Here is a 17853-nt window from a genome sequence, read left to right as displayed (position 1 = left end):
GAAGCCACAATTACCTGAGGATCATATGCAGAGGAGCTAGACCCACCGTTTCTACAGTAGGGCATGATCTGGGGAGGAACTGGAGTGACAGAGACCAGCCCTCGGTGTGCTGATGCTCTTCCTAAGACCCACTGTTCCCTTCCTTCTGCAGGAATTCTCTCTGAAGCCGACTAGAAGTGTTTCTGGTCCAGCTAGAAGTAAGAAGAGGGGGCAAACCCCCTGAAGACCATCCCAGAGGCGGTGGGATCATCCAACAGTAAGGCATGATTTTCTGTCCTTTGACGCATGTTGAACACCCCCCCCCACACACACACATACGCATTGTCCTTCCTTCAGAATCTCTCTAGCACCAACTGGTTACCTGAGCAGACAATTTGCAAAGACAGCCTTAGACAGCAAGCACTGCTTGTGTTTGTGTCTTTCTGCCACCTCCTTAGCCAGACCTGTAGTTTGCTCTCTGTGCATTTTGTATTCTTTGAGGTGCAGGTGGATGGGCATTGCACACACCGAGTGGTGATGATCATGGGCACAAGGCTGGAGCGAGTGTTAGGGATGTTGGTGGTAAATGCCAATTCGAGAGTCAGAGAATTTGATTCTTGCAGTAGGTGAGGGTGACCCACACGTGTACCCCAAAGGACTTGATGAGCGAGGAGGAACCTGCACCCCAGATATTTCTGACGGATTGGGAGAAATAGTACTTTGAATAGGAAACTCCCATTCAAGCTTCCTAGCACGTATGAGTGTAGGTTTTGTTGAGGTTTGATTTTTTTTAGGTTTTGTTGTTTGTTTGGGTTTTTTCTTTGTTTTTGTTTTTGATTTTATTTGGTTTGGTTTGGTTTTTTACTTTTAGCTCCCTTCAGAACCCTCAGACTTACGTAGCAGTATAGTTGGCAATTAGCCCAGTTATCCAAAACAACCCCTCTTCTCTTTCCTGTGAGTCATGGTTGGGGCTGGATCTGTGATGGTGAGATCCAGTCACAACGCTCAGGGACCTTGTCTGGGACTTGTATGTTTGCCCGATGTCTTTGGGAACCTGTAGACTCAGCATCCACCACCCTTCCATCTGGGATGGGTAATTACTGCCTCGTTGCCCAGAAAAACCTGTCCCCTTGTAAGGACAGGCAGTGAATGTGGTCGTCCTAGATTCCCAAGCAGGTAGTCAGGAGTGACAGACATCCGTAGATGACAATTTCTAAGAAGTGATGAGCAGGCAGCATTGATGGTCCCCACTCCCCATCTGCAGGCACTGTGGTACTGATGCAGTGATGAGATCAGCATCCTCTACCATGAGTAGTCATCCACATGAGTCAAAGCAGAGCTACATTTTGAGTGGAAATTACCCTGAAACCGTAGTTGACAGGTCTTTTGGTATTAGGAGCCTGGGTACACAGTACTTGTAGTCCATTGTACATAGAGGCCAGGAGAAGGCATTGAAGAACAAGGAGGGGGAACCTAAGAGAGAGAAAGCCTAGAGCCGGCTTGCAGATATGTTGAGCTAGTTTGAGTGTGTTGCTTCCTAATGTCAAGTCCAGTGACTTTCTCTGCGACTAAGGTGCCTCTGTGAATCTTTCCTCATGGACTGCCTGCTAGAATCCTACTTTCTCCTGGCTAAGGTTGTTTCTAGGCCCATATAAGCCAGCCTGTGCCCTGTGCATTCTCATAGATGCTAGCATATGAGGAGATTGTCACCTGACTTATAATCCCTGCGTGTCTGTGTCTTTCGGGAAAATGGGGGCTTTCACCAAGAAGATGGAAGTCAATTCGAATACAAACCCGACATCTAGCCCTGAAATCCCGGGCACACCGACTCACCACTGAATTATCTCTCCAAGTGAGCCGCAGTGTGGTGTGTCCTGGAGACTGAGCACAGTTGACACTATTGCTTGGATGGGTGCGATTGGCAAGGACAATTTTTGTAGCTAATGCTGGAAGTGTGGCAATCAGAGAAGCTGCCAGCTGTCTCACTAAAATTCTTAGCTCTCGCTCTCTTTTTTTAAAATCGTTTTGCTTACATAATCCACCCCCTTTTTATTCTCTAATTCTCTCCTTGCAAAGCTGGCAGCAGAGGGGAAGGGCTGGGGTGGAGGGGTAGCAATTACACATCAGTTTGGGGAGCATTTACATTTTGCAATTACAATTTAAAAATAAGTCTCGTTAATGATCTCCACGTGTAAATGACAAACCTTAACTGACATACATATTCTCCTGGGCCTGCCTGCCTGCCTGCCTCTCTGCCCCAAAGGCTCAATGCAGGCAGAAGTTCCCAGGGAGACACAGAAGGGGCTGTGGCGGCTGGCTCGGGTCTTATGGACACTTAGGGCCACTACTGTGTGCCTAAGGTTGGTTAGAGGACAAGGCCAAGGCTCAGGATGTGCCAAACAAGGACAGCTTGTACTTATGCTGGGTATTGGCTCATTCTCTAAGATTCAGAGACTTGTGGTTGATCTCTGTGTCCTTAAGAGTTACCGTCAATGCCCCAGCCTCAGGAAAGGGGGACCCCAAACTCCAGCTGCTTTCCAGGTGAGAACTGTCTGAGTCCTGTGGGGTAAACCCATGAGTTCTGCCTCATTCCTCTGGGCTAGCCAAAGCACCCAGCAGGTGTTGGACACTACAGAGGAGCTGGGTTCCTACTCAGGCTCAAGAACAGAACTGTACACATTGTTTCCTCGATGAGGAAAGACATGTTGTCACACTTTGGTTGGAGCCCAGAAACTCACATTTTAAACTGACCCAATGAAGACTCTGTTCCTAGCTGGCTATTTGTTGGCTACAGGACTTGGACAAGTTGTATGTAGTACTTAGGCCTCTTATCGTCATTGCCCTTTTCACCCTTGCCTGTTCTTCCCCAATCCCTCTTTTCCTCCCTTCCTTCCTCTTTTCCTTTCTTTTGTCTTTTTAAGAGTTTTTTTTAGTTATGTAGCTCAGGCTAGCCTCCAGCTCACCGTCTCTTTCCCCATCCTCCTCAATACTGAGGCTACAGATACAAACCCAGCCCATGACTGCCTATGCAACTCGAACAGAAGCCATAGGGTTCTCAAGGCAGTGGTCTCACACATTTCTAGTGCATAGTGAATGCTTAGAAAAGGTTATTCTTTGTCCAGCATCCTCTCTAGCAGCTCCAAGGTACCTTCTGTCTACCCTGAACCTGCTTCTCTCCAGCTAACATGGATACTAAGCAAGGAGCATCTGGTCTCATTTCTCCAGTATTCTTTACAGCCTAGCCATCTGCCTACCGGTCGGTCCTAAATGCTTCTTCTCCTCTTCTGAAGCTTCTTTAAGAGCACAGAATCAAGCTTCTGGTCTGGGCTTCTCCTTTTGGTCAGTGTTGGACAGTTCTCTTTCCAGGACGCTTCTGCTTCTCTGGTCCTCACCTAAGTCTATTGTCTATGAAAGAAGGTAGTAAGTCATATGCCCTCTAAGAAGCCTTTATCAGCTGTCCTCCACCACATCTCTATGTAGAAGTTATTCATCCCTTAGGCCGCTTCACGTAGGCGGGTCGGAACAAACACATACGGTCAATAGCTCACAGTTTCTGTCAGTCATGGTAGCACACATCCTGTGATCCCAGAATTCAGGAGATCACAGCAGGGGGATCACCAACTTGAAGCCAGCCAGGACTATATAGTGAGACCCTGTCTCAAAACAACAACAATAATAATCCTATATTTGATAGTATTTATTTTTAGTATATAGTGTTGTATAATATATAATACCTACTACAGAAAATTAATACATACTATATAAATTTAAATCTTAACAGTATAAAATAATATATAGTATTATGTATTGCAAATATACACAATCCCATATCATACTGAATATGCTATTTACTATATAATATATGCTATGTTATATTATTATACCATGTAACATATAATATCCATCCATATGTGTTACTCTAGTATATATATTAAAATTCTAAGTTAAAACCTCTTTTCCCTTTTATCTTTTTTCTTTTTCACTTTTGGGAATTTGAGTCAGCTTCTCACTGTAGATCATAGCTGGCTTGGAATTCACTGTTGTGGATCACACTGGTCTTGAACTCATAGGAATTGTCCTGCCTCTGCCTCCTGAGTGTTAAGAGTCCAGGCTGGCATACTCCACAATGCTTGGTCTTTCTCTTTCATCTTGATGGCATTTCTTCACCACTTTCTAATTCTGCAGTCAATAGCCATGGAAACTATATATTCTATATTATAGTATGATTCTGCATTCTATTATGGTACATAAAATATAATGCTTTTACATTGTTTTCAATGTATTTATATTTTATATATATGAGTGTTTATTTTGCATGTATGTATGTGTACCAAATATGTGCTTGGTGCCCTTTAAACATTAGATACTCTGGAAATGGAGTTATGGATGGTTGTGAGCTTTCACACATATACTGGTAACTGAGTCCAGGTCCTCTACAAGAGCAATGAATGCTCTTAACCACTGACCAAGCCATCTCTCCAGCACCAAAATATAATATGTATAATAGTTTTTATTATAGAACATATTATATATATATAATTTACCCAAGCATGGTAGAGTTCAAGGCCAGCCTGGGCTACATAATGAGACCCTGTTTCAAAAGTGAAAATGTAAATACTGTAACTGTATAATATGTAACACTACATATAACATGTTATGTACTATTTCACACAGTATGTATGTAATATAGCAATAGTATATTACTTACTTTCTTTACCTTAAGTCTTGGAAGGTTTGCATTTTGTTACATAAGTGTAGTTACCTTTAGATTCTGACTAGAGGTCAATTAAAAGACTTAATTACAGACAGGAGCATGTTGTCCTCTGAGAGCCTCCACGGAGCAGCTGACTCAGACAGATGCAGACACCCAAAGCCAAACAGTGGATGGAGCTTGGGGACTCTATGGAAGAATAGGAGGAGGGATTGCAGCCCTGAAGGGGATACAAACTCCACAGGAAGACCCACAGCATCAACTAACCTGGACCCTTGGGCCTCTCAGAGTCTGAATCACCAACCAAAGAACATACAAAGGCTGGACATAGGTCTCCCTGCACATATTCAGCAGATGTGAAGCTTGGTCTTCTTGTGGGTCCTGAACAACCAGAACAGGAGCCATCTCAAAACCTGTTGCCTGTGTGTGGGACATGTTCTTCTAGCTGGGCTGCCTCGTCTGGCCTCACAGAGATGTGGAGTTCTAGGTTGCAGGCATACCCGGGCGAGCCCCACCTGCTCAGATGAGAAGGGGAGTGGGGACAGGGGATGGGTTGTGGGAGGGGGTGACCCCGAGGGGGGCAGTGAGAGGAATGTAAAGCAAATAAATAAAAATTAAATTAAAAACACTGAACTATATTGGAAGGCATGAACCCCAGTGTGGACATAAAAATGTCACTCAGCCACATAATCTGGTTGTGTGCCATGACTGAAGGAGAGACAGATCCCCAGTCCCAAGGGTCAGAGTAGTGTAGTGACACCCTCCCTGTCTCTCTGGACTTCCCTTTGGTAGAGTCATGGCTCCTTCTACAATGTTTCCTTATATGGCAATAATATTCAGAACTGTTGGTGTTGCTGGCCTATCACCTCTAGATATGATTTTTTATGTTGCTGAAGGGGAAATAGGGTGAGTTCTCACACAGCCAGCGTTGACTCCATCTCATGCTTGGTTGACAGTTTGACTCAGTATCTTCCTCTCTCGGGCCTTGTTTTGTTTTGCCTTGCCATGCTGAGAATCAAACACAGGGCTTTTCATACTGGGCATATGTTCTGCCACCGAGGAGCACCCTCAGTTCTGCCTTTGAGCCTTGATGCTGATGTCCCATCATTTTATTTCCTGCATTGTGGGTATCCTAGGGAACTTCAGGCTCCTTTCATTTTCCCTTGGGGCTGCAGAACGGGTGTAGCTGGGGATCTGAAGCTTTCTTTGCCTCCTTCTTTTTTTTCCTCGTCCTCTTCACTCTGAAGTCACCTGCTTGGCTTCAGCTCAGGGAACTTTTTCGTTCTGTTATTTCTTTAGTCACCGTCCTCAGTAGTCTCTGTCTTCTCCGTGTGGCATGCCAACTGCTCACACAGTGCATGGAGCTTACTGGTTGGTTACTGAGTCTGATCTCTGGGGCCTGAGCTCTAAAGAGGACCCTAGAGCCAACTCACTGCTGCTTCACCTGGAAAAAAACTCCTCTGTGCAAAGGAGTCAGAGCTCCTGGTCCTCTGACAATGAGCCCTAGAACCTTGGATCCCCACTGCTCCTGGACTAGGGAAGAGGCAGTGAGTTTCTGGTCTGTGAAGGGAAAGCTGAAGTACAAACCAGGATAGCCATCGCAGCCATCCCCCAGCTGTGGATCACTGTTATGAGCCTTTCATCTCGCCAGCATTCATGGTCCTTCACCCTCCCAGTTTTTCTGAAATGGGCTTCCTTACCTCTTCATATCTCTCTCTCTCTCTCTCTCTCTCTCTCTCTCTCTCTCTCTCTCTCTCTCTCTTTCTCTCTCTCTCTCTGTCTCTCCCTCTCTCTCTCTCTCTCCCCATTCTGCCTACCTGACCCCATATTTTTAGCCCATGCACAAGCACACATCTCCTGTTGGAGAAACAATCCTGGTGTTTCGAGTACAAATCCCTTGTACAAGTCCTTAGACAAGGACTTAGCAGGTGGGTCTTCCAAGTGCCCCATAGCAGAGACTCTGATCTCATATCACAGAGAGGCCTGCAGAGAGCATGGATCCATCCCAGCTTCATCAGGTTGGTGCACTAGAGGGGCATCACCTTGGATGGGAATCCCATTTCCCACTACTTTCTGCCCCAGTGACCTCCCTCCTACAGCCCAGTTCCCCTGCATGCCTAGATCACCCTGCTCTGGACGAAGTGAGTCAAGATGCTTGCTTCTTTTACCTTTGGCAGCCTGACCCTGGGAGATGCTCAGATCCCAGGAGATTGAGGTCTGTTGTAAGTTGGAGCCTCCTAATTGGTCCTTGGGGACCAATGGACAAAATTATCTTCTTCACTCTTTCTTACACCCATCGATCCTTGCCCTGACATGACAAGGGAAGCCTATCTTCTAGGGTGAAGAGGGGGAGGGAGAGGCACAATTTTTTAACTTGCTGAAGGCTAGGTTCTTTCTTTTCCATCCACATCATAATGAGGAAATTAGTCGTCATTGCAAAGACTCGGTGAGCTATATTTCTCAGACAAGTTACCAGTGTTCAGCGTGTCTGCTGCCAATATGAAACACGTCTCCCGGTCTGAATGCAGCTGGAAGGGCTGAAGTATGACTAAAGGTTTCCCTGGTAGAAGCCAGAGGACTACAGACCCCTTCCTAAGACTGGGGTGAAAGGGGAGGGGGCTGGCAGCAGGAAGCCAGGAGCCAGTGGGAGGCAAAACATAGCCCTGGTGCTCTGTCCGTCTGTCTAACAGCTGCCTGCTTTGGAGGCTATGAGTAATACCCTTTTGCTGACCCATGACAACGTCTCTCGATAGTCCATGTAGCTTCCTGCCTGGAGTCTCTCTGGGCTGAGATGGAGAAAGTGCGGAAGAAAGGCCCACTGAGGAAGGGGCATCTGTTAAAAACAAAAGACCAAAAGAACAAACAAACAAACAAACAAAAAAAAAAAAAAAAAAAAAAAAACCCAGCTAGAACTTAGATATGAACAAAAGTGTCACTCACTAATGAAAAGTGTCACTCACTGATGACCGAGTGTCGTGGCTTAAAACACCTAATATTGCTGAACTTTGGAAAGAGGGATACAGAGTCTCTTGGATTTGCCTTTGGATTGTTTTAGAATAGGAACTCTGCTTAATAACTGTGGATGAACCAATAAGGCCACGTGAAGACAGAAATCAGGTTTTAGTCCACCTACTCCACCTAAGCCCCAACACGGCATTTGGGTGCAGATTGGCCAGGAGCCACTGATAGACATTGGGTGAGTGTGAGTCACAGCTCTGGTCGCCCATGGAGGTGTGTATGATCAAGAACATGCAGCCTGGGGCTTGTGCCTGCAGCGTGTGTTTTCAGAGTTCCTGCCAGACAAGGAAATACAGTATCGGGTTCCCAACTCTGCAATGCCTCTGAGGTGCAGTCTTCAACCAGATACTCATTATCATCCTTTGATTCCGTTCTTTCCCTTCCTAAGTGAGCACACAGTCCAGTGACTCTGTGAAGGAGACCCCAGATCTGCTGCATTCAGCACACTGGATGTTTTCCATCTTTGTCTCAGTTTTATCATGATGTTACAAGGCCCCCCCATTCTTATCTCTGGTATCAGCATTTTCCTTTTTCATCTCCCCTTCATTCATTTTTTCCCTATAAAATAACAAGTGCAAAATGCAATCAAATATTTGCATACATTTGGACTAGCTCTGCTTGCTACCAGGATAATAGTACCAACAGGAAGGAGCCATGGAAGAGGCAGCCCCACTGTGGGAGATGATGAAGCCCCATCGTGGGAAGAAGGTATAAGAGGGACATGGATTAGCTGTCACTAAAGCCCACATGTGACACACAGAAGACACTAGCATTCTCCTTGTGAAGTGATTTTCAGAAGTCTGGAAAACCAAGGCATGATCTCTGTACAGGGCCAAGTCCAAGATGGCATCTTCTTTCTATAACCACCTTGCCTTCTCTGTGCTAGGCTCAGTTCTGGGGTCATTTTCCTCCTTGGATGTTTCCTGCTATTACCCTGAAACATCATACTCCTCAATCAGACTGTGCGAAATATTATTAAAATGATTCCAACCTGTCTAAGCCTCACTGTTCTCATCCACACATTGGATCAGCATGACTCTACGTGGTAGAGAAAGAACAAGGTTATCCATGTGTGCGTTAGGGATACACTCAGTGTGAGCGAAGGGCACACTAAATATAGTCATTACTTGTTCCGTATTACTGTCTCACCATCACCAAAATTAATGACAAGGGGAGGGGCTAACAAACTCCTCTCTGAGATCTAAGTGGCATCTGGACCTAACGGGTCCTAGATTTGCACTTTAACGGAAGCCAAGGCGGTGCATGTGCGATCATGCAGGAGTGCTCACCAGGAAGAGGTCGTAAACGTGTGCTGCACACACTTTTACCTAGGAAGCAGAAGCTGTGGCTGTCTATGACCTATGCTAGGGAGCAAAGAGGCCACTGGCAGGAGAAGGCATTGGCAGAGATGGGAATTTTTCATGACTTTGAAATGTATGGAGTGACATTTCTGCATCCTGCAGCCCCATGCCTGGTTCTGGGCCAGGCTGAAGGTAACAGGAGGTCAGTTGGATAGGGTTTGGAGCAAAAGCTTGGTGATGGAAAAGTGATATGAGTGTGAAATACAGAATGCCATCCCATCCTAACTGACAAGGAACATAGCAAGAGCACAGAGGACATGTGTGAGGCAGGGGCATGAGTCTGCGGCCCAGTACGGACTCAGTTTCCCTCCCATCAGCTGCCATCCGCTGCCCTTAGTGGCCTGCTTCTTGGGATATCAGGAGCACAGAGTCAAGCACATGCCCCCATTCTAACAGCAGTAAGGACCAAGGTAGACTCCATCTGAACCGGAGAAGGACGCCCACTGCCGAGACCAAAGAGTTGCTTTCTGAACGGTTTGTTTTATTTTTCCTGGAGATGAACTTAAAACCGGTTTCAACCAGCCAGAGAACATAGTTTGGTCCTTCTCGGAGAGGAAAAGGCCTCCTCCGTAGAGGTCCTGGCTCCATAGAAATCTGAGACTGCCCCAGCTGATAGGCTGAAGAGGCTTCCCAGGCCCCTGCTCTGTGCTCCAGTTCCAGCCCTTCGCTGCTTGCTCTCCTCCTCAAGGTCAGGCTCTGTGCTCCGCCCTCAGACTAGGGGAGAGGCATCAGGGAGGTAGCCGCCTGGCTTCTATCATCCTGGATCCCCAGTGTCTGAACTGTTTGTCTCTGTTGAGTCGTGAGCCTCTGGGGCCAGGCCTGTGTTGTTTTCTCAGCTCTGTCCCCCGAGCTGCCGTCAGCTTTCCGCAAATAATAATAAACCTGGGAATCGAGTCTGTCGAGGGGGACTTTGCATCCCTGGGTTCATCTTTAGACTTGTTTCTCTTCATGTGTGCAGACAAGAGAGAACACGTGGTGGTATCTCAGGAGACCAGGTTGGAGCCCCTGGTGCCCCTGGCAATGCAGTGTCTGCCAACACTCCGTGGAGGATCAGGAGGGCTCTCCTCTTGACAATTCACTGGAGTTGCAAAGGAACAGTCAGGGATTGAACCAAAGGCCTTAAGCCCTCTCCTTTCCCCGCTCCTCTCTTTCTCCCACCCATGATGTAGACTCAAAGCAGGGCGGACTGAAAAAGAAAGGAGGGTAACTAGATGTGGAGGGGCATGACTGTGACCCCAGTGGTTGGAGAGCTGAGGCAGGAGGATCTCAGGTTAGAAGAGTGAGAGGGACTGAGGGCAGCGACTAAGTACTGCCATCCTCAGTTGTCCCCAGTGAGCTCTTTAGCACGAGCCCGGTTTAAAACAAAACAGAAAAGGGAAAGTGTTCGGAATTCTGCCTTTAGGTGAGAGGGTTGTCTGCAGGTGGGCAGGCCACGGGAGCCCTGGCACTGGAGCTGCAGGGCAATTACTAGGCTTCCTCTCGCTTCCTTTCCTGGCCACAACAGAAAAATGTTGGGGAAGGGGACATTTCCTTTAAGTTGAACACTGTTGACAAAAGCAAGACCCAACCTCAGAGTGTGTGAATTAAGAAGTTAATGATACCCCACCAGGGCAGAGCGGCACCTTCTTTCCAGCAACCTACCCCATCAGAAGCCCTGGAGCCACCCTCTGCTTCCCAGCATGGGGAAGAGCAAACACTTCTGGGAAAGGCCTGAGAACTTCATGTGTTTTCTCTCACAGCCAACGTGCCCCCACCGCCGCCCCTCTCCCGGTTTGCACCGTTGTTTTATTTTGTTTAAAGGAACCAAAGGGAGAAAAATTGCCAAGTTGTAAAGTGTTTAAAGAAGAGATGAGAATCTTCATCAAAATGCTGGAAGCTGGAGGGAGAGAGTAATGTGCAAACTCTTGCCTGCTATTTATGGGATTGATTCTCAGATCAAGAAGAGGCAAGCAGTTGGATGGAAGGAATTATTGTTAAGCTCCTCGGTAGGAAGATCTAATGGACAATTGCCGCTATCAGGGGGAATTAAATTGCTGTTTCAGTTTGTAAAATATATCAGCAGCTTTTTGAAGCCAGTGAAGGTGTGACAGGGAGGCAGGGAGGCAGCAGATAGGGGCCCCACCATGCTGCTGAACTAGTCCTGAGTGGGAGCAGATGAGGAAGTGGGTTCTAGGCCTTGGACTGTGTTTTGGTGCCCAACTTGGGGGGTGGCTGTGGTGGGTGAATGGTTGAGGGGAGGTGGTAGCCAGTGAACTGTGCGCCCTGGCAACCTCTGTGACTTAGGAACACATGCCTCCTGGTGACAGAGCAAGATAGTTGGATCTTCTGTGGGAAACTCGGTCAGACTGGAGTCCAAGGAAAGCAAGTTTTGTCTGCTAAGGAGTGGGGAAGTGCCATGGGAACCACGAGGAAACCATTGCTGCCAGCAAGGGTTGGGGGCCGATCCAAGACTTTGTTTAAGCAAATTCTTTGCCTTATGGGGCCACTAAGTACCCTCTCCCAAATGCTAAAGGTACAAAAGATATATGGAGTAGAAAACAATCACTCCCCACACCCCAGAGCTGGTTTCTAGAGCAAACTGGTACTCAGTATCTAGGTTGGATCATAAAGGACTGTGTGGAAAAGATTCATTTTACCACCTTCATGGTGAAGTATTGTTATTCCATATAAAGGGCAAACAGCAGGGTGGGCAATGGGGTGAAGAGAGCTGATGTGTAGAGCTCCTGGGGTCTAGGGAGTAGGACTGCTCCTTGGGGTGAGAAGCCAAAAGGAGGTCTGTATTATTCAGTGTTTTCCTGAGGTACCCAGGGCTGATGGAGAAGAGAGGAAAAGAGACTTTCACATCTCTTAAGAGATCTGTTGTGTCTCCACACTGTTCCCTGGAGACCAGCCTCATGGTACTAGGGCATGACCTTCTGGGTAGGAAACCCTAGAAAGGTAGCAAAGGGACACTAGCACAGAGAGTTATAGGTGGCCAGAGAGCTTGGTGACCTTGACAACATTGCAAGTGACCTGCTCAGGTCAGTAGATACTTATGGAGTGTTCAAAGCAGGAGCTAGAGGGGCACGGGAGACGTGGGCCTTCTGGCTGTGTTATTCTGCGAGAACCTGGGCTCTGGGCCAGGCATGGTGTGTCCTGGGACCCACTGAGAAACTGTAACTGTATAGTAAGAATAACTGTAGAGTGAGCCATCTTTAGGACAGAGAGAAATGAAGGACTCAGACCCGAGAGCAAACACATCTTAGTTCCTACCCAGCTGCCTTTCTTTTAGCGAATATGACCACAGGTCCTATACCTAGCTTCCAAGACCCACTCCGAGTTTGATCTGAGCAGATGAAGGACTGACGTTTGCCTTCAACAGCCTGAAATTAGGGGGAGTAGGAAGTGGCATCTGCTAGTCTCTGGCCTTCATGTCACCAGACTTCACAGGTCGCGAGGCTTTCTCTCAGCCCAGCAGTGCTCTCCTGAGTCGCCTCGTACAGTGGATTCTGCAGTGTTTGATGATCTGTAAGTTAGGTCAGGGTCCTTCAGCCCTTACCTTAAAGACCCTTCATGTCTCCCTCCTTTGAAAACAGTTCAATCAGAAAAACTAACTTGGATGTAAAGTCTGTGCTCACATTATTGAACTTTGTAGGCCATTGGTGCATCTCATTTCCCTCCATCCCCCTCCACCCTCCTTTTACCTCCTTTACCCTCCTCCATACTCCCCCATTCTCCCCATCCTCCACCTTCCTCCATTCTCCTCCATCCTCCCCATCCTCCTCCACCCTCCTTTACCCTCCTCCATTATCCTTTAACCTTTACCCTCCTCCATTCTCCCCATCCTCTCCATCCTTCTCCATCCCCTCCCTCCTCCATCCTCCTCCATCCATCCCATCTCCCACCATCCTCCCCCATCCTCTCCATCCTCCTTCATCCCCTCCATCCTCCTCTACCCTCCTTTACCCTCCTCCATACTCCCCAATGCTCCCCATCCTCCACCTTCCTCCATCCCCCTCCCTCCTCCTCCCCCCTCCTTTAACCCTCCTCTATCCTCCTCTATTCTCCTCCATCCTTCCCATCTCCCTCCATCCTCTCCCATCCTCTTTCATCCTCCAATGGCCTCAGACTTGTCTCTGTCCTGTCCTCTGTGCTGAATCCAGTCATCCATCCCAGGGACCACAAAATTCCGGTAGAAATCCAGCTTTTTGCTTATGGTTTCTAGCTTTTACTGAGTTTGACAGAGACCCAGGGTGTATGTGTGTGTGTGTGTGTGTGTGTGTGTGTGTGTGTGTGTGTGTGTGCATCCACACGCCTGCGTTTCTTTAGATAAATCCACAGAGTCACATGAAATCAGTGACAGGTTGACACCGTTATTTCAAGATTCATCGCTCGGAGTTGCCAGCAGAGGAGACCTAGCCAATTCCTTCCCATCAACAACACTTTTTTTCCAGGCATAATTTATAGCACTGGGGTGAATTTGTTTCCAAAAGATGAATATCACACTATCAGCAGCAGCTGCCTCTCATTTTTATTTGTTTTTAAATTTGACTCAAAGTCCAATTCTCTGTACACATCAGAAGCTGTAAATCCTGAGGCGACTGATTACTTGATTTAGTAAACAGGTTATATTATATAATACAGTTAAAGAGGGGCCCTATGACGCCACCTACAGTTGGCTCCTTGGAAGGGGAGCTGAACCGGCATCATTTGTCACAGGGGACAAGCCTAGTCGCTGAAGGGAAAGAAGGAGGGGGGTCCGTGGGGGGCTGAGTCAGGTTGAGGCAGCTGCCCCTGAAGGAGAAGCTAAAGCCAGCCAGGTTAGTAATGCAGCCAGTCACCTCCTCCTGCTGGGTTCACAGTGTTATTTCAGCCTCCTGCAAATCTGTCTAGACGTCAGAACCGCTGCCCTGGGCAGCTGTTCAGAGAGAAGAAGGCTTTGGGGATGCAGGTGGAGGAGTAACTGAGGAGGCTATGAACTAGGATGATGGAGGGGTCCTGCTAGCCTCAGGATGCTTGCTCACCCCTGCCCCACCCCCACTTGCTAGTGAACTGAGGAAGAGAGACAGAACTGAGTGACCCTTGGAATGAATCTACGGTGCAAGTTATTAGCACTCAATTCAATACACATATGTGGAAAGCTAATCCTGCCTAATAATGTTGCGGATGTTGGAAGGGTCTTTCATTTCGAAGTCTAAAAGGGAAAGTGACTTGTACAAGAGACTACAGGTTGTGGAACTCAGACTTTTGGATCCTAAGCACAAGCTAGATCCTGGGATTTCGTAAATCTTATTCAACTTATTTTGCAGATGGAGGAATTGAGGCTCCCTTAGTCACAGAATGAGACTTCCATAGGCTCTATTCCTACCAAAACAAGGAAACCCGTGGGGGTGGGAGTGGACTCTCTTAACTGCTTATGGAGGGCGGGCAGAATACCCCAACACTCCTGGGATATGCTGGGCTTTGAAGCTTCCCATGTTTTTCTACTTAGAAAAAAATAGGTAATATCACAGAAAACCAGTTTCTAAAAGGGAGATGCACTCTCAGAGCAAAAAAAAAAAAAAAAAAAAAAAAGGTACCAAACCTCCCAGATGTGGTGTGCAAAAGCACTTACTCCAGAGGCTGAGGCAGAAAGTGAGTCTGAGGCTAGCCTGCGCTACCTAAGGAGACCCTTGTTTCAAAAATAAAATATGGAATAAAATGAATAAACCAAGACCAGAGGTAGTGAGGGCGAGCATGTCACAGGTGAAGAAAACAGAACTTTCAGGACCAAAGAGTGTGGGAAGGCCCCTCCCCCTTATCCTTCATGCCAGCCACCTGTCCAGTCTCCCGGCTGGAGTGGAGGGGCATGATGGGAAGGGGCCAGAGCAAATTTGAACCTTCCTTCCTTCTTCTACCTCAGACCGGATACAAAGATACAATTTAGTTCCAGCTAGGGTCAGGGGCCAGGACCAAATGCTGTCAGGCCAGCTGGCCAGCCAGTTCCCAATTAGACTTTTGTTTCTCATCCTTGAGGCCTTGAGCCCCCAACCCCTACACCCTTACCCAATTACTGCCCGGCAGCATTAACCCCTTGGTGCCCCAGGCCGTTAATGGAATGTTAATTGGTCTAATGGGTTTCATGTCAACAAGTCCTAATGAGCTCCTTCTAACGAGCTTAGCAATTTTTCCCCCTAAGCCTATGTTTGTCAACACAGTGGAGTTTGTGCTCCAGTCTGAGGGCATCATGGCACTGCCTCTGGGGAGCTAGAGCTATGAAGGCCTGGAGAGGGACACCCTAAGCTGTGCATTCCTGTTTCTAAAAGTGAAGAGTCTTTTGTATCCGATTTGGGGCCCCAATCCCCCATTACCTCATTTGGCTCCTGAGCCCGCAAAAATGGAACTTTGGGACCTTTCCGGGACAGTATCAGTCATGCAAATTACTTCTTCCTGAATATCTTGTAGGGTTCAGTGCTGTACAGGATGTCCCTCGGCATGTAGCTATCTAGTAATAAAGGTCTCAGCACTAAAGAGAAAATTCTCAAGCCAAGTCCAGAGCAAGGAGTTCTCCAGGGTAAATATCCCTCAAAGCCCCCTGATTACAGCACTGACTGTGGTCCCTTGAATGCCTTGGTGTGATATATCTAATGACAGAAATGAGAGGGTGTCTGCACAGGGCCAGTAACCCCGCAGAACCGATGAAGAAAGCTCTGGAGCCCCGGAGCTCTGAATGGGTCCTCTTCCTGCTGCCAAAGAAAGTGTATAGGGCAGGTTTACCCGAAAGATCCGAGACCCGCCCCACCAACTATCACTAAAGGGCTCCCCTACATCCAGACCCAACATCTTACCGGATGACAGAATCCCCACATTCCTCTCCAGATGGTGTTTAGGGAGGCTAAAGCGAGATGGGGTGCATGCAGAGAGAGAGGGATTAAGGGTCCCGTCAGCCTCCCCAGCTGAGCATCGAGTCACGGGCAGCTGAGCTCTATTGGATCAAGTTTCCAAAAGCTTCTGTGCTTGTCTGAGCTGAGAGAGTAGCTTAAGCCATTTTTTTAAAAACGGCCTTCAGTTCTCTTTCAGGAAAAAAAATCCTTAGAGGGCAAAGAGCAGTGGTCTAGGGACTTTTATGGTGACCCTAGAAAAGGGGAGGAGCCAGGAGCCAGCTAGCTTCCTTTCTGTACAGCCTGGCAGGCTCGGAACTGAAAACTGCTTTCGCCTCATGGATGGTTGATTCTAAGATCAGAACACTCTCAGCTACCCTTTCTTGCTCTGCAACAGACATTATCAAGTAACACCATCGCTTAACTGACCTTGCCTTCATTATGGGAGCGCTAATGAAAGAGTGAGGATTTATTACTTTTCTGTGTAATCATAATTCTTCTGCTTGAGTTTTCTTTGCCTTACCTTCACTGTGAGTTTCAATGTGAGTTTCTCATTTACATACGGAATGAAGTTACCAAAAGACTCAACGCCAGTATTAAAACAGTTGCCCCAACCAGCTGAGAAAAAAAAACAAAAAACAAAAAAAAACCTTTCCTGGATGTTGTTCTAGCAGCGTCTCTGCCCTGTGCTCCCTCTTCTGGACATTTCTGGTATTGCAACCCTGCAGTCTTTTCTGTCACTAAATAAGATTGGTGCTTTGGGGCCCTACCCCCTCCCCCTCCCTCTCCCTTTCCCATAGGCCCACCCTGTGCTCCAGAACCAAGGCCCAGACAAAGTTACTTTGCCTTCCAGAGTTCTTAACATCTCTCAAGGTCTCTATTTCTTCATCCCCCCATGTCTTCAAAGAGAGAGCTCATGTACTCATTTTAGTATCGTTTTAGGGCATGGGTGGGGTGTGTGGGGGAAGGGTATGAAAACAGGATCTTACTGTGTAAACCCTAGAGGCCTGGAAATGCACTACGTAGACAAGACTGTCCTCAAAACTTTTGCCTTCCTGCCTCTGCTTCCCCAGTGCTAGGATTATAGATGTGTGTCCCCCACCTGGTTCTCTTCAGAAGTCTTCATTTTGAAGGTCTTTCTAATGTCTCCAGAAATTTTCCTCTGGGCCAGGGAGGTAGGTCAGTGGTGAAGTACATTTTTACTACAGCTCAAAGTCCTGGAATCCATCTTTAGCATGGAGGAGGAGGAAGAGGAGATAATCTGCCTCCTCTTTTTGCTTCTGGAATTCTCTCTGGCTCGCCCTTGCTTACTATGGCCGGCAACAACCCCCACAAATTCTGGCAATGAAGACAACCCTTGATAAATTTCCTGACAGAGGAGAGAGGCTCTCCCACTCTGCTCTTTCCTAGGCTCCTGTGCAAAGGATAGCCTGGGCCTCAGTGCCCATTGTATGTTGTCATGGATACAAGGCAAGCCCAGTGGTCAGACTGCTAAGGCAAGTCAGATAGAGAGATGGGTAAGCCTTGAAGAGTGCTCACTCTACTCGGGCCTGTTGCTCAGCCAGCACTGTCATCCCCAGCACCCCTTTACTTCCTTCCTGCCAAATTATTGCCTCCTTCTACCAACCGTGCCTCCCCCTGCCCCCTGAGAGATGACCTGGCCTCATTCATCCATCCAGCCTTACTCCTTAGCACAGTTCCCTGCGCAGAGTTGATATGTGATAAAGCATCTGCTGAATGAAACATGAACCCCACTGCTTTGTGTACTTGATGTCAGAGCATTCCTGGGACTTTGGAGACACAGGTCAGGCCAGGGTAGTTCCTTCTTTCCCTCCCTGAAAAGAACAATAACAAAACAAAACAACAACAATAATGAAACACACACACACACACACTCACTCACTCACTCACTCACTTACTCCAGAGAGCAACATCCTTTTTTGAA

The 17853-nt window shown here is 47.5% G+C and overlaps 1 protein-coding gene across 1 annotated transcript in view; it reads left to right on the top strand.

The window, feature by feature from the left end:
• Positions 1-17853, top strand: part of PKNOX2 (PBX/knotted 1 homeobox 2) — a 263021-nt gene that overhangs the window by 168237 nt on the left and 76931 nt on the right. The window contains exon 3 of the mRNA XM_080930675.1: positions 152-256. The gene's annotated coding sequence lies outside the window, so the exon portion shown is untranslated. The remainder of the gene's footprint in view (positions 1-151; positions 257-17853) is intronic.

The sequence above is a fragment of the Micromys minutus genome (assembly GCF_963924665.1).
Source record: "Micromys minutus genome assembly, chromosome: 16".
Lineage (NCBI taxonomy): Eukaryota > Metazoa > Chordata > Mammalia > Rodentia > Muridae > Micromys > Micromys minutus.
Note: the sequence above shows the minus strand (reverse complement) of the source record. Positions and strands in the feature narration are given on the sequence as shown.